This window comes from Bos grunniens, chromosome 29 (assembly GCF_055505025.1).
Source record: "Bos grunniens cultivar Pamir isolate PY7600 chromosome 29, Bosgru_T2T1.0, whole genome shotgun sequence".
Lineage (NCBI taxonomy): Eukaryota > Metazoa > Chordata > Mammalia > Artiodactyla > Bovidae > Bos > Bos grunniens.
In genome coordinates, this window is record NC_141193.1 from 46272224 (window position 1) to 46287485 (window position 15262).

Here is a 15262-nt window from a genome sequence, read left to right on the forward strand (position 1 = left end):
GTTGGTGGGAATGCAAACTAGTACAGCCACTATGGAGAACAGTGTGGAGATTCCTTAAAAAACTGGAAATAGAACTGCCTTATGATCCAGCAATCCCACTGCTGGGCATACACACTGAGGAAACCAGAAGGGAAAGAGACATGTGAACCCCAATGTTCATCGCAGCACTGTTTATAATAGCCAGGACATGGAAGCAACCTAGATGTCCATCAGCAGATGAATGGATAAGAAAGCAGTGGTACATATACACAATGGAGTATTACTCAGCCATTAAAAAGAAAACCTTTGAATCAGTTCTAATGAGATGGATGAAACTGGAGCCTATTATACAGAGTGAAGTAAGCCAGAAGGACAAACACCAATACAGTATACTAACGCATATATATGGAATTTAGAAAGATGGTAACAATAACCCTGTGTATGAGACAGCAAAAGAGACACTGATGTATAGAACAGTCTTATGGACTCTATGGGAGAGGGAGAGGGTGGGAAGATTTGGGAGAATGGCATTGAAACATGTAAAATATCATGTATGAAACAAGATGCCAGTCCAGGTTTGATGCACGATACTGGATGCTTGGGGCTAGTGCACTGGGATGACCCAGAGGGATGGTATGGGGAGGGAGGAGGGTTCAGGATGGGGAACACATGTATACCTGTGGCGGATTCATTTTGATATTTGGCAAAAGTAATACAATTATGTAAAGTTTAAAAATAAAATAAAACTAAATTTAAAAAAAAAGTATTATTCAACCATTAAGAAGAACCAAAAATGCCATGTGCAGTGACATGCATGGACCTGGAGACTGTCATACTGAGTAAAGTAAGGCAGAAAAAGAAAGATCAGTATCATATGATATTGGAGTCTAAGAAAATGATACAAATAAAGCTATTTACAAAATACAGTCACAGATGTAGGAAAAGATAACTTACTAAAACATATCTTAGGAGCTAGGAAGTGGGGAAGGATTAATTAGGAGATTGGGATTGACATATACATGTTACTATAGACAAAATACACATTCCTATGAATATATATATGCTAAGTCACTTCAGTCGTGTCCGACTCTGTGCAATCCTATAGACAGCCTCCTACCAGGCTCCTCTGTCTCTGGGATTCTCCAGGCAAGAACACCGGAGTGGGTTGCCATTTCCTTCTCCAATGCATGAAAGTGAAAAGTGAAAGTGAATTCGTATCCCACTTTTAATGACCTCATGGACTGCAGCCTGCCAGGCTCCTCTGTCCATGGGATTTTCCATGCAAGAGTACTGGAGTGGGGTGCCATTGCCTTCTCTGGAATATATAAATATATATATCTCACTATGGTGTACAACTGAAACTAACACAACATTGTAAATCAATTATACTTCAAAAATTAAAAAAATAAGAATATAAATTTCCCCATCTAGTATCTTTCCCTGAGTAGAGCATCATGGCCCTCTTTGATAAATTGGAAAATGTTTTGAGGAATAGAATGTAAGCACAGTCAAAATAAAGAATCTCTTAAGAGATAATTGCCCAAACTTCACAGAAAATATCATAGTTGTTTAATCAATTGTCTATGATTCTTTTAGTCTACCCTGTAGTATACAACTATGCCATAATCATTAATTTCACAACCTAGTATCAATATGTCAAGTGTGCTTACATATTGAATAATAGAATGATAAAGTATGAGATGACGTTCAGGGAATGACTAAAGGCCAGAGCCTAAGAGAATAACCACCAACAGCTATTGTGTGAGCAGTGTGTGCAGTTATAGACAGAGTGAAAGCAATAGTGTGTAATCAAAATCAAAACAGAACAAAAAAAGCAAATATCAAATCCTCAGAGGGAAGACTTTCATGGAAAACTGAATGAAAAGTATGAAATTTAAGAGAATTTTAGTTCTTAAGAGGTTGAGAACATCCATGAAACAGCAGAAGGCAAGAGTATTAAGTGGTATTATTGGGGAGCTTGACTGCTCCAGGTGAAAAATGGAATGTGAAGAACTCTTTCTGATAAAATATCAAGAAAGTAATTCAGGCAAATTCAGACAGGTTACTACAAATATTGGGTGATCATGGGTCACAGTAATTGGGGCTACAATAAATTTTATAAATGGAGATATGAATTCATAATTGGGGAGTTCAATTATTTTTCAAACAGAACTTCAAGAACTAGGAATGTGCAGTCAACCTCTGACTTTTTACCTGAGATTGGATCATGATGATTGTATTAAGTAGGTTTCAAAAAGTTTGCATTGATCACTGACCTAGAGCCAGACATCCTGGAATGTGAAGTCAAGTGGGCCTTAGAAAGTATCACTACGAACAAAGCTAGTGGACGTGATGGAATTCCAGTTGAGCTATTCCAAATCCTGAAAGATGGTGCTGTGAAAGTGCTGCACTCAATATGCCAGCAAATTTGGAAAACGCAGCAGTGGCCACAGGACTGGAAAAAGTCAGTTTTCATTCCAATCCCAAAGAAAGGCAATGCCAAAGAATGCTCAAACTACCACACAATTGCACTCATCTCACACACTAGTAAAGTAATGCTCAAAATTCTCCAAGCCAGGCTTCAGCAATATGTGAACCGTGAACTTCCTGATGTTCAAGCTGGTTTTAGAAAAGGCAGAGGAACCAGAGATCAAATTGCCAACATCCGGTGGATCATGGAAAAAGTGAGAGAGTTTCAGCAAAGCATCTATTTCTGCTTTATTGACTATGCCAAAGCCTTTGACTTTGTGGATCACAATAAACTCTGGAAAATTCTTCAAGAGATGAGAATACCAGACCACCTGATCTGCCTCTTGAGAAATTTGTATGCAGGTCAGGAAGCAACAGTTAGAACTGGACATGGAACAACAGACTGGTTCCAAATAGGAAAAGGAGTTCGTTAAGGCTGTATATTGCCACCCTGTTTATTTGACTTATATGCAGAGTACATCATGAGAAATGCTGGGCTGGAAGAAACACAAACTGGAATCAAGATTGCCAGGAGAAATATCAATAACCTCAGATATGCAGATGACACCACTCTTATGGCAGAAAGTGAAGAGGAACTAAAAAGCCTCTTGATGAAAGTGAAAGAGGAGAGTGAAAAAGTTGGCTTAAAGCTCAACATTCAGAAAACGAAGATCATGGCATCTGGTCCCATCACTTCATGGGAAATAGATGGGGAAACAGTGGAAACAATATCAGACTTTATTTTTCTGGGTTCCAAAATCACTACAGATGGTGACTGCAGCCATGAAATTAAAAGACGCTTAGTCCTTGAAAGGAAAGTTATGACCAACCTAGATAGCATATTGAAAAGCAGAGACATTTCTTTGCCAACAAAGGTTCGTCTAGTCAAGGCTATGGTTTTTCCAGTGGTCATGTATGGATGTGAGAGTTGGAACGTGAAGAAAGCTGAGCACCGAAGAATTGATGCTTTTGAACTGTGGTGTTGGAGAAGACTCTTGAGAGTGCCTTGGACTGCAAGGAGATCCAACCAGTCCATTCTGAAGGAGATCAGCCCTGGAATTTCTTTGGAAGGACTGATGCTAAAGCTGAAACTCCAATACTTTGGCCACCTCATGCGAAGAATTGACTCATTGGAAAAGACTCTGATGCTGGGAGGGATTGGGGGCAAGAGGAGAAGGGAACGACAGAGGATGAGATGGCTGGATGGCATCACTGATTCAATGGACATGAGTCTCAGTGAACTCGGGGAGTTGGTGATAGACAGGGAGGCCTGGTGTGCTACGATTCATAGGGTCGCAAAGAGTCGGACATGACTGAGCCACTGATCTGATCTGATCTGTTGTCCTCTGAATGCCTTTACAACTCTTGATCAACTGAATCATGGACACCTTTACCTTTCTCCAGGGTTGATAACCCTATCACTTGAAGGAAGTGGGCATGACCTTTGGAGATCATATAAAGCATCCAGCAAGGAGCCAAGCTTATCTTCTCCAGAGCCCAGAGCTGTTGAATTTGGAATTGACTGGACTGTGGAGACTTTTGAAAGTTTTTTCCACCAGGAGGTGGGCACCTAAACCCTGGACTGAATTTAAGAGAGTTACTTACTGAACAAGAGAGAGCATTTCTGTAACAGTACTGAGGTAAGTTCCGATCCATGTATGATGAATTTGTGCTATGTTCAGTTAATAATGAAACTTTAATGGTAATCATGGGCACAAAAGTTAATTTTTTCTCTTATTGATTGGTAATATTAAGTAATTTAATCATTCTTATTTCATTACCTTATATATTCCTAGGTGTCCTTAGGCCTTAAAAGACTGGGAATCTGTGTTGTAGAAAGACCAGAGTGTACTTTGGGAGAAAGCCAAGGACTATCTCAGGGTGAGAACCAAGACTCTGGAAAAGCTGTAAAGGGAGAAGAGGAAAATTGTAATAGCCAATACTTTTAATTTTATGTGCTTGAAAGACACTTTTGTTCTTTTAAATTACTGAAGTTAAAGAAAGAGATTTCATTTTTATCTGAATTTAGGTAAGCTCAAAATCGTTGCAACTAAGGTCTAGAATATGTTCCAGAACCTGAGTTGATTCTGTGGAGTTGGGAGACTTTTCTTGTCCAAGAAAAGATGAGTCCCACAGATTTAGCAGATATGTCAGGGAGATCACTGGACTTGGAACGTCCTCCACCCAGAGCATTCTGAGGCAATTATTTCTATTTCTTAAACAGCAGTGACTTCCTTTACTCTCTGGGTAACTGAAGGAACAATTTCATGTCTGCACTGTGTCCTGTCCTGTGCTTTGGAAGTGCTGCGGCATAAAGTGAAACAGACAGCAAAGGATCAGCAGAGCCTGGAGAATCCTCCTGAGAAGCCACAGTTCTGACTTCCAGTGTCTCCTGTGTCCTGTGCACTAAGGCCGGTCCTTACAAATTAAATATTAAGAATATTAACAATGGGTCTTTAATTTGTAACATACTGACATGCAGCCAATATTTTCTCCCAAGAATTAAAGGTACTGACAGAAAGAAAGAAAGCATTAGCTAGGAAGAGTAAGAGAGACACACCACAAAAATTATCCCATTGGTGGAATACCCAAATAATGACTTTTCTTTGTTTTGAGAAATCTCTCTTTCTTAGTATTAGCACCCAGGAAAGCAGAAGTATTTGGATGAGTCTTTGAAGGAAAAGATTTTCTCAACAGTATTTTATTGGCATACATGAGTGTGTATGTGTATGACTCTGAGGAGTGTGTGTGTGGAAGAAAATAAGAAACAGCTTAACTCCTGCCCATAATGGCTGATTGAATCAATAATATTTTGTGATATGAATCTCAAAAAAATGATGCCTTTTAAATATTTCCTTCTACAAGAAAAAAAGTTAAAGATGAATGATTCTCCTTTGTGGTTACTATAATCCATTTATAGTATATGTAATAGAATTCTGCTGATGAAATGATGGAAATATAAATTTACGCAAAAGCCTCTTCTGTATTTCAAAAGGGGACAGGCAGAAGTTTATTTCCCCTTAGTATCAAATGAAAAAAAAAACATAGGGAAAAGCAGCTGTATACGTAGTACCCATAATTTCCATAGAGTCACGGTGAGAAGGGAGAAGAGGCAGAGTTCAGTGATGTAGTGTCTATATTTATATATCATGTTAGATATGTTGATTAATATTCTTTCTGTGTTCATGCCTGCATGCTGATTTGCTTCATTCCTCTCTGACTCTCTGTGCCCCATGGACACTAGCCCGCCAGGCTCCTCTCTCCATGGGATTCTCCAGGCAAGAACACTGGAGTAGGTTGCCATGCCCTCCTGCAGGGGATCTTCCTGACCCAGGACTGGAACTTGAGTCCCTGACGTCACCTGCATTGGCAGATGGGTTCTTTAGCGTCACTAGCACCACCTGAGAAGGCCAATATTTTATTTACTAGGTTAAAAACTTCATAGTACAGGTATCAGTGCATGAAAGAAGTTAGGATAGCACTAAATGATTGAACTGGCAGTTGGGCTTCCCTAGTAGTTCAGATGGTAAAGCATCTGGCTGCAATGCAGGAGACCTGGGTTTGATCCCTGGATCCGGACAATCCCCTGGAGGAGGAAATGACAACCCACTCCAGTATTCTTGCCTGGAGAATCCCATGCACAGAAAAGCCTGGTGAGCTACAATCCATGGGCCGCAGAGTCTGACACAACTGAGCGACCAACACGCACACACACACAGGCACATGTTTCATATTATTGTTAGAGACCAGAGTCTCACAGCCCTGCTGCCTCATGTTTGCGTGCTAAGTGCTGTATTTGAAGGCACAGAAGAGAGGGGGTGAAAATGAAGGGCTAGCCACTGTCCATGGAGGTCACCATGGTTATCAGTTTCCTAGGGCTCCCACAGCACATGAACCCACATGGGGTGGCTTAAAACCGGTGTATTCTCTGATAGTCCTGGGGGCTGGAAATCAAGGTGTTGGCAGGGCCATAATTCCTCCAAAGGCTCTAAAGGGATTTGTCTGTCTCTTTTAGTGTCTGGTGGCTCCTGAAATTCTTAAATTATGACAGATTAATTTAAATTCTGCCTCTCCATATGATGTTTCTTGCTGCATCTAAAACACTCCTCTTTTTTCTTTTATCAGGACTCCAGTCAGCAGATTCTGGATCCACTCTACCCTGAATGGTCTCATCCTGACATCCTCCTGGTGATTACATCAGCAAAGACTTGATTTCTAAAATAGGTCATATTTAGAGGTACTGGCTGTTGGGATTTGAATATGATTTGGGAGGGCATAAGGGGGACTTTGATCTCACTACCTCATCCAACAGAATGAAAGATTATGGCCCTCAAATCTGAGGTCTAATGTTTTGCTGGGGAAAGTAAAAATCTCACTTTTTTTTTTTTTTTTCTTGCTTTGTTTTGTAGGTAGTTATATGGAGTAGGGAGAGAAACTGTTATGGTAAGGTTTCGGATTTGCCAAGTTTGGCCAATGAATTCCTTAGAATATTTTTCTAGGACTACAATTATTGGGTGAGAAGCAAACATATTTTTTAAGAATTTTAATGCATATAATGAAAACATCCTCAGTTAATCTCACACAAACATATCAAATTATGTGAAGGTATACATTTTTACTGTCAATAAAACTGGATATTATCTCTTAAAGATTTGCCAAATTAATATTTGAATAGTGTTTGATACTTCATAATAATAATTTAATTGTTAATTTACTTGCTTTCTACTTTATATATTGTAGGTTATTTATTTTCAATAATACTGAATCTTCTAAAACTTAGTCTGAATTTGATATTAGAAGCATAAAAATGCTACATTTATGGATTCCCTCAATTAATTTTTATAATAGCATATTAAAACTAATTAGAACTATAGACCTCTGAACAATATTTATATGGATTATGAATGTGATGGGTTATTCTAATAAAAATAGTGGTGTTTTCAGGAGCAGTTCATTCTCATTACCAAAATATTATAAAATATATAGAGAGAGATGAAACTTTTTTTAAAAAGCAAAAAAGTTTACTGCCATGAACATTTCCAAGAATTTTAACATTTCTCACATGTATTTTTGTACATGATTTCAGTTTTGCCTGTGTATAGCAATAAGTAAAAATATATATATCGAAAATTAAGCCATATCTTTTCATTGTTTTTTAAAGTAAATGTTTATTTCATTTTTTCCAATCATATTCTATCGTTTGTCACTTAATCACTAGATGGAAAGTACATTTATAATTAAATTTGAAAATAGATAAAGCCAGTTTCAAAAAATCATGAAGTCTGATATTGTCAAGCATTCTTTGATCTAATAAGTAATCATATCATGCTAGACATACTTTAGACCACCTCAGGTTTAATCCAATTGCTTTCAACAATGCCCATGGATTTTTAAAAATGAATTGCTCATATTTAATCACCATATAATCAGAATTAAATTAGCCAAGGATGACAGAATTTGGAGCCTCTGTTTCTCTAGTTCCAAAATTATCCTCAATAATTATTCATATTTTCATGTATGCTATATGGTGATAGAAACGGATTAGAACTGAAGGGATTAAAAAGTCCATTCTAAACTTGACCTGTTAGTAGAACCTCAGTTCAGTTCAGTTCAGCTCAGTCACTCAGTCCTGTCTGACTCTTTGCGACCCCATGAATCACAGCAAGCCAGGCCTCCCTGTCCATCACCAACACCCGGAGTCTACTCAAACTCATGTCCATCAACTTGGTGATACCATCCAGCCATCTCATCCTCTGTCATCCCGTTCTCCTCCTGCCCCCAATCCCTCCTAGCATCAGGGTCTTTTCCAATGAGTCAACTCTTTACATCAGGTTGCCAAAGTATTGGAGTTTCAGCTTTAGTATCAGTCCTTCCAATGAACACCCAGGACTGATCTCCTTTAGAATGGACTGAGTGGATCTCCTTGCAGTCCAAGGGACTCTCAAGATTCTTCTCCAACACCACAGTTCAAAAGTAACAATTCTTCTGTGCTCAGCTTTCTTCACAGTCCAACTCTCATATCCATACATGACCACTGGAAAAACCATAGCCTTGATTAGATGGACCTTTGTTGGCACAGTAACCACTCTGCTTTTGAATATGCTATCTAGGTTGGTCATAACTTTCCATTCAAGGAGTAAGCGTCTTTTAATTTCATGGCTGCAGTCACCATCTGCAGTGATTTTGGAGCTCAAAAAATAAAGCCTGATGCTGTTTCCACTGTTTATCCATCTATTTCCCATGAAGTGATGGGACCAGATGCCATGATCTTCGTTTTCTGAAAGTTGAGCTTTAAGCCAACTTTTTCACTCTCCACTTTCACTTTCATCAAGAGGCTTATTACTTCCTCTTCACTTTCGCCACAAGGGTGGTGTCATCTGCATATCTGAGGTCATTGATATTTCTTCCAGCGATCTTGATTCCAGCTTGTGCTTCTTCCAGCCCAGCATTTCTCATGATGTACTCTGCATATAAGTTAAATAAGCAGGGTGACAGTATACAGCCTTGACGCACTTCTTTACCTATTTGCAACCAGTCTGTTGTTCCATGTCCAGTTTTAACTGCTGCTTCCTGACCTGCTAGATCATGTGAAAAGAAAGATCAGAAATTATCACAACATGGAAAGATGCATATTCAACTACCTTATTAAAGTATAATAAAATATGGAGGGAATTGGAGTAGAATGTGAGACCCTCAATATGAGAGCAGAATGGATAATTATTATAAAAATCAATGGTGAGAATAAACCAGCCCTGGAGGACTTAGGCAGTGGATGTTAATGGAGATGAGAAATGGCATGAATCTATTCAGTGTTGGTTGGGTTTAGCCGAGAGAACTGTAGTAACCTAATCAAAGGACAGACTTCAAGAATCCTGATAGTCAAGCATCTCAAAAGTGATATTTCTGTTTTCTTTTTTTCCTGTTCAGAGATGTTTTGAGTTGTCAGAACCCTGGGAAACTCTGAAAGTTACAGGGGCTGACCCATCCAGAGAGCATAGAATTCTGGACCTGATTGGGTGGATTCTCCTACCAGAATTGATGAGACCAGTTCTGCAATCTTATGGTGAGTAAAGAGTTCTAAGTAGTGGAATTCTTGCTTCTTTATATATATATATATATATATATATATATATATATATATAAATTTTAACACTCAGCAGACTTCAGAATTTCTGAAGCAAGTGAAGTACTCCCAGCTAATAAAAAAATTTGTAATTGCTTTCAGTTCACTCTGGAGCTAGAAAATTATAATATCTTCCAATGTTTGAAATTTGTAAATGAAAATGAATGATTCTGCTAACTTATGGTTTCCATGGTGTAAAACTAAAATGTGAATTTGGGGATGGGAAATCCTATACAGATAGTTTTTACATTTGGCATGATGCCTAAAACTTGATGAGAAACTGTTGTAGAATGTGAAGAGTAATATTTCTTCCAGAAATGGTGGGGCTCATTCTTTGAAATGTCCAGTGATAACCCAGATACTGGTGATGACTCTCAATACATAACACTGGTGACACCAAATATGAAAAAGGAGAGAAAATTCTTCACTCAGTCTGATATAGAAATGGTAATCTTGATTAATTTCAGCCATTTATTTTTATGCCCACTATATTAGATAGCACTATTATTTTTAAGTATTTATTTTAAAATTTCACTTATTTACTTGTATTTTCTGGTTCTTAGCTAGAGATGTGTGGGATACTTGGTTGAGGCATGCAAACACTTAGTCACCACCCATGAACTACTAATCCTGGCATGTGAGCACTTTGCTGTGGCCTGTGGGATCTAGTTCCCTGAGGGGGATTGAACCCTGACGCCCTGCACTGGGAGCATGGAGTCTTAGCCACTGGACCACCAGGGAAGGGCCAGCACTCTTTTGCATTTTAACTTGGAATCTACATATTTCCAAATGTGAAAAATCTTTAGGAGTATCAGTTCAGTTCAGTCCCTCAGTCGTGTCTGACTCTCTGCGACCCCATGGACTGCAGCACACCAGGCTTCCCTGAGGATCATCAACTCCCAGAACCTACTCAAATTCATGTTCTTCACATCAGTGATGCCATCCAACCATCTCATCCTCCATAGACAACTTCTCCTCCCACCCTCAGTCTTTTCCAGCATCAGGGTCTTTTCCAGTGAGTCAGTTCTTCACATCAGGTGGCCAAAGTATCAGAGTTTCAGCTTCAGCATCAGTCCTTCCAATGAATATTCAGGACTGATTTCCTTTAGGATTGACTGGTTGGATCTCCTTGCAGTCCAAAGAACTCTCAAGAGTCTTCTCCAGCACCACAGTTTGAAAGCATCAATTTTTCAACACTCAGCCTTCTTTAGGGTCCAACTCTCACATCCATATATGACCACTGGAAAAACCATGGCTTTGACTATACGGAGTTTTGTCAGTAAACTGATGTCTCTGCTTTCTTAGTATGCTGTCTAAATTTGTCATAGCTTTTCTCCTGAGGAGCAAGCTTCTTTTAATTTCGTGGCTGCTGCTACAATCCACAGTGATTTTGGAGCCCAATAAAATCAATTGTATTTAATAGGCCTTAATACAATGTCTATTGATGTTATCTGAAAAGAAATATTTAGCCCTTCAAGTCTTTGACTCTTACATAAACACGTTTACACTTGTCTTCATCTTCGAAGGCACTTCTGTTGTTCGATGAATCATATCAATTATTATCTCAGTTGCACATTCAGTCCATGGCCACCTGGACACTTCTTTCTATACTCATAGCTGATTAACATTGTTGTATGGCAGAAACCAATACAATCTCTAATGCAATCATCCTCCAATCAAAATAAATTAATAAAAAGGAAGAAGAATGTATCTATTCTCTGGAATCCATGGAGTGTTACTATTCAAGAGATTATATTCACATTAAATCTGAGCAGAGTACAAAGAGTTCCCATATATATCCTGCCTCCTCAAAACAAAGGCACACACATACAGTTTCCCCATTATCACATAATGTATCAGAGTGGTGTATTTATTACAATTGATACTTCATTGTCACCCAAAGTTCCTGATTTTACATTAGTGTTCATTCTTGGTGTTGTTTATTCTACTAGTTTTACACTGATGTATAGTGACAGGTACTCCCCGTAAAATATATGAAAGTGCTATATGCCCTAAAAATCTTTTGTGATCACCTGTTCATCAGTCCTCTAACCTTAACTGCTGGAAACCAAAGATTATTTCACTCTACATTTTTCTTTTTCTGGAATGTCTTATAGTTGGACTCATGAAGTATGTATCCTTTTCATATTAATTTCTTTCACTTAGTGATATGCATTCAACTATACTCCATGTCTCTTGCTAGCTTTCTCACTCATTTCTTTTTAGCAGTGAATACTATTCCATGGCCTGGATGTACCAGGGTTTCTTTATCAAAGACATCTTGGTTGCTTTCAAGTTTTGTAGTTATGAGCAAAGCTACTAGAAGTATCCATCTGCACTTTTTCTAAATGGATTCACCTGATTTTGGCAAATGTAGAAGAAGATGATTATGGAATTTCATGGTAGGAAGATATTTAGTTTTGTAACAAACCACCATGTTGCCTTTCAGAAAGTGTTAGTCATTCAGTTGTGCCCAACCCTTTGTGATGACATGTACTGTAACTCACCAGGCTCCTCTGTCCATGAAATTCTCCAGGCAAGAATATTGGAGTGGGTTGCCATTCCCTTGTCCTGTCTTTCAGAAGGCCTGTACTATTTTGAATTCCCATCATTAGTGAATCAGTTGATGATGAATCCTGATTCATCAATGAATTCCTCAATCAGGAATTCATCAATGAATCAGGGATTCATCAATTAATTCCTGATTCTCCCCATCCTCTCAGTATGTGGTGATGGCTGTCTTTGGGATTTTGACCATTCTTATCCATGTGCTGTGGTTTGGCATTGCTGTTTTAAAGTCCTTTGCTTTTCAGGCACTTACTTTTATTAACTCCCTTCATTTTCTCTTATTCTTTGTCCCTTGAGTGAGTAGCCAATCTTTTAGTTTGCTCCTTTATATGTAAAACACTCTCTGGTGAAATTGGAAGGCAGAGTGAATGCGGTCTGAAGATACTTAACTCTGCAAAGGAACCTTCATAATGTTCAACATGAATCTCAATTCAGACTAGGCCAGTTTTCATTTACATTCTTAAGGGTAAATAAAACCATAAGAAGAGACATATCCCAAGTGATATGTTCTTCTCTCATGTGTCACATAGGAGAGTAACTTTCTTTTTCTTTCTTCACAGAATCATCACACTAACCTGCTGAATCTTGAGAGTGCAGATGCTGGAGATTCTGCTGAGATGGCTGAACTTCCAGGACCATATAATTGTCCCAAAGACCTAGAAATGGTGCTGCCTAAAAGTCAAGATGACTGGTCCAAAGAAGACATTGTGCAGTTACTGGAATATATGGAGAAAAGCATTCCATCCAATGAGAGGCACACATTCAAAACGACCCAGTCAATGGTGGACTGGGAAAAAGTAGCTTTTAAAGGTTTTTCTGGGGAAAAATGCAAACTCAAATGGTTAGAGATTTCTTATAACTTGAGAAAGTTTTGCACTTTGAAAGAAATAATCCAGGAAGCTAAGGAAAATGTTAACAATCCTTCCAAAAGCAGAAACCACAAGAAACATCCTGATTTACCCAAGAGGCCCCTGACAGCTTACCTTCGCATTTTTAAAGAGATGACACCTCAGTACATCCAAAAACACCCCAAGATGAGCAACCAGGAGCTGACCAAGGTTTTGTCTGAAGAATACAAGAAGCTGCCTGAACAGCTCAAGCTGAAATACAGTCAAGATTTCCAGAAAGAGAAACAGGAGTTTCAGGAGAAAATGGTTCTGTTCAGAGAACAGCACCCTGAACTAGTCCAGAACTCCAGGAAACCTGATGTCCCCAAAGGAAGTCGAAGCAAATGCCAAAGAAGTTTCAGGAAAATGTGCAAAAAGTGAAGCCTCCCCCAGAAAACAATTTACCCATGAAGTGGAAATTCCATGGAGAGCCCAAGAAGCCCCCAATGAATGGCTATCACAAGTTCCACCAGGATCTCTGGTCGAGCAGGGAGCTGAAAGTGGTGCCCCCGAGGGAGCGCATGGTGGAGATCAGTAGACGCTGGCAGCGGGTACCCCAGGACCAGAAGGAGCTTTATAAGATGCAGGCGGAGGGACTGCAGACACAGTACAAGGTGGACCTTGATCTCTGGCTCAGGACTCTGTCTCCTGAAGAATATGCTGCTTACAGAGAGGCGACTTGTGCCAAGCGTAAGAACATGAGCATGACGAGGGGCCCAAACCCCAAGATTAGAAGGATGGGTCTGTACTCCCCATCATCAGGGAATCTGCAAAGAAGACTTAGAGAGGACCCGGGGCTTCAGTCTGAGGAGTCAGAAACATCAGACTCGATTGGAGAACATTGTCCTGCCTCAGGGAGATCAGAGGAAAACAAGGAAGAGGAGGCAGGCAACAGCTCCTGAGCCCCCAGCACTGAGGATGAAGATGGAGATTCTGAGCTGGAGGACAGCAGCTCCAGCTTACTGTCCTCAGGGGACTCCTCTGACTAGGATTCAAACTGAGTTTTGCTTCACAACCTGAAGGGACAAAGAACTTTCCAGCAAAAGTCCATGGGCCCTTCTCTCTATTGCTTCTTCATTGTCTTCCTTCTTTCTCTCCTTCTTCATACAAAGTGGGACCTGTTGGAAAGAAGGCATGTTGTACTATAATTTATGGCCTCTCCATCTACCCCACATTCACCTCGACAGAAAGTCAATGCAATGACGCCTCGTGGAATAAACCCTGAGCTGACTGGGCTGTGGGGCCCCTGGACTAGACTGAGCTCCCTAAACTGGGAAGGTTTGCTCTCCTCACCCTCTGCCTGTCACACGTGTGAGGGGCTCCAGGGGTCTGTGACCCCCCCCCTTCTCTGTGACCTTGTCCCTCAGGACTCAGGCAGTGAGCTGAGGAGGGAAGATCTGATTGACTGGAAGTAGGACACTTGCCTTTAAGAAAATTGTCTCTGTCCCTTCTCTCTGAGGTGAGGGGCTGGCCCTTCCTTATCTTGGAAGCAAGGATGGGCATGTGGGCAGCAGCATTTCTCTCTATATATTTATTCTTTGAGTTATCAGTGAGATTTTTCTTACTGATTTCAAAAATTATAAATTAAAATTTAAAACTGCTCCATTTGAGTTAGCTTTTCCTTAAAATCATCATCCTTTGACTCAATGGCACTAATTTTCCAGGCTGCATCTAAATTTCTTCTGGTTTCTGCCCCAACCCATTCCTCATGCTGAAGATTGTAAGGAATCATGTTTTTACCATAGACTTGGTTTTTTGCATTATGTCATGTGATTGTATTAAACAGGTGTTTTGTATAAGCATTTTAGTCCATAGGTTACTAAACTGGGAATTTTTATGTAGCAGAATGACATTACTTTTAATATTTTGGTTTATTTATATATTTGAAAATGAGTGTAAACCATCATGATCTCATTAAACTTTTCTAAATATTCTTGGCTGAAAATGAAAAATATTCATTTTTGACTCTCATGCACTGTTAGTATCACAGAAGTAGTTGTGTTCTTATATATGAAAAGGGATGAGTTTTGAGAGTTCATCTTACTCCTTGATGTCTTAGGGAATTATTTTATTCTTTATAAATGTACAGACAGGGAACCTACTGTACAGCACATGGAGCTCTGCCCAGTGTCATGTGGCCGCACGGATGGGAGGGAGATTTGAGGAGAATGGACACACGTGTCTGCGGGGCTGAGTCCCTTTGCTGCTCACCTGAAACTATCACAATATTTCTATG

The 15262-nt window shown here is 39.5% G+C and overlaps 1 pseudogene across 1 annotated transcript; it reads left to right on the forward strand.

The window, feature by feature from the left end:
• Positions 1-2111: 2111 nt before the first annotated feature.
• On the forward strand, positions 2112-14240 carry LOC147342603 (upstream-binding factor 1-like protein 1; annotated as a pseudogene). Its single transcript, XR_015157834.1, has 5 exons — positions 2112-4088; positions 4245-4477; positions 6574-6685; positions 9376-9511; positions 12700-14240. The product of XR_015157834.1 is annotated as an upstream-binding factor 1-like protein 1 (transcript).
• Positions 14241-15262: the final 1022 nt, after the last annotated feature.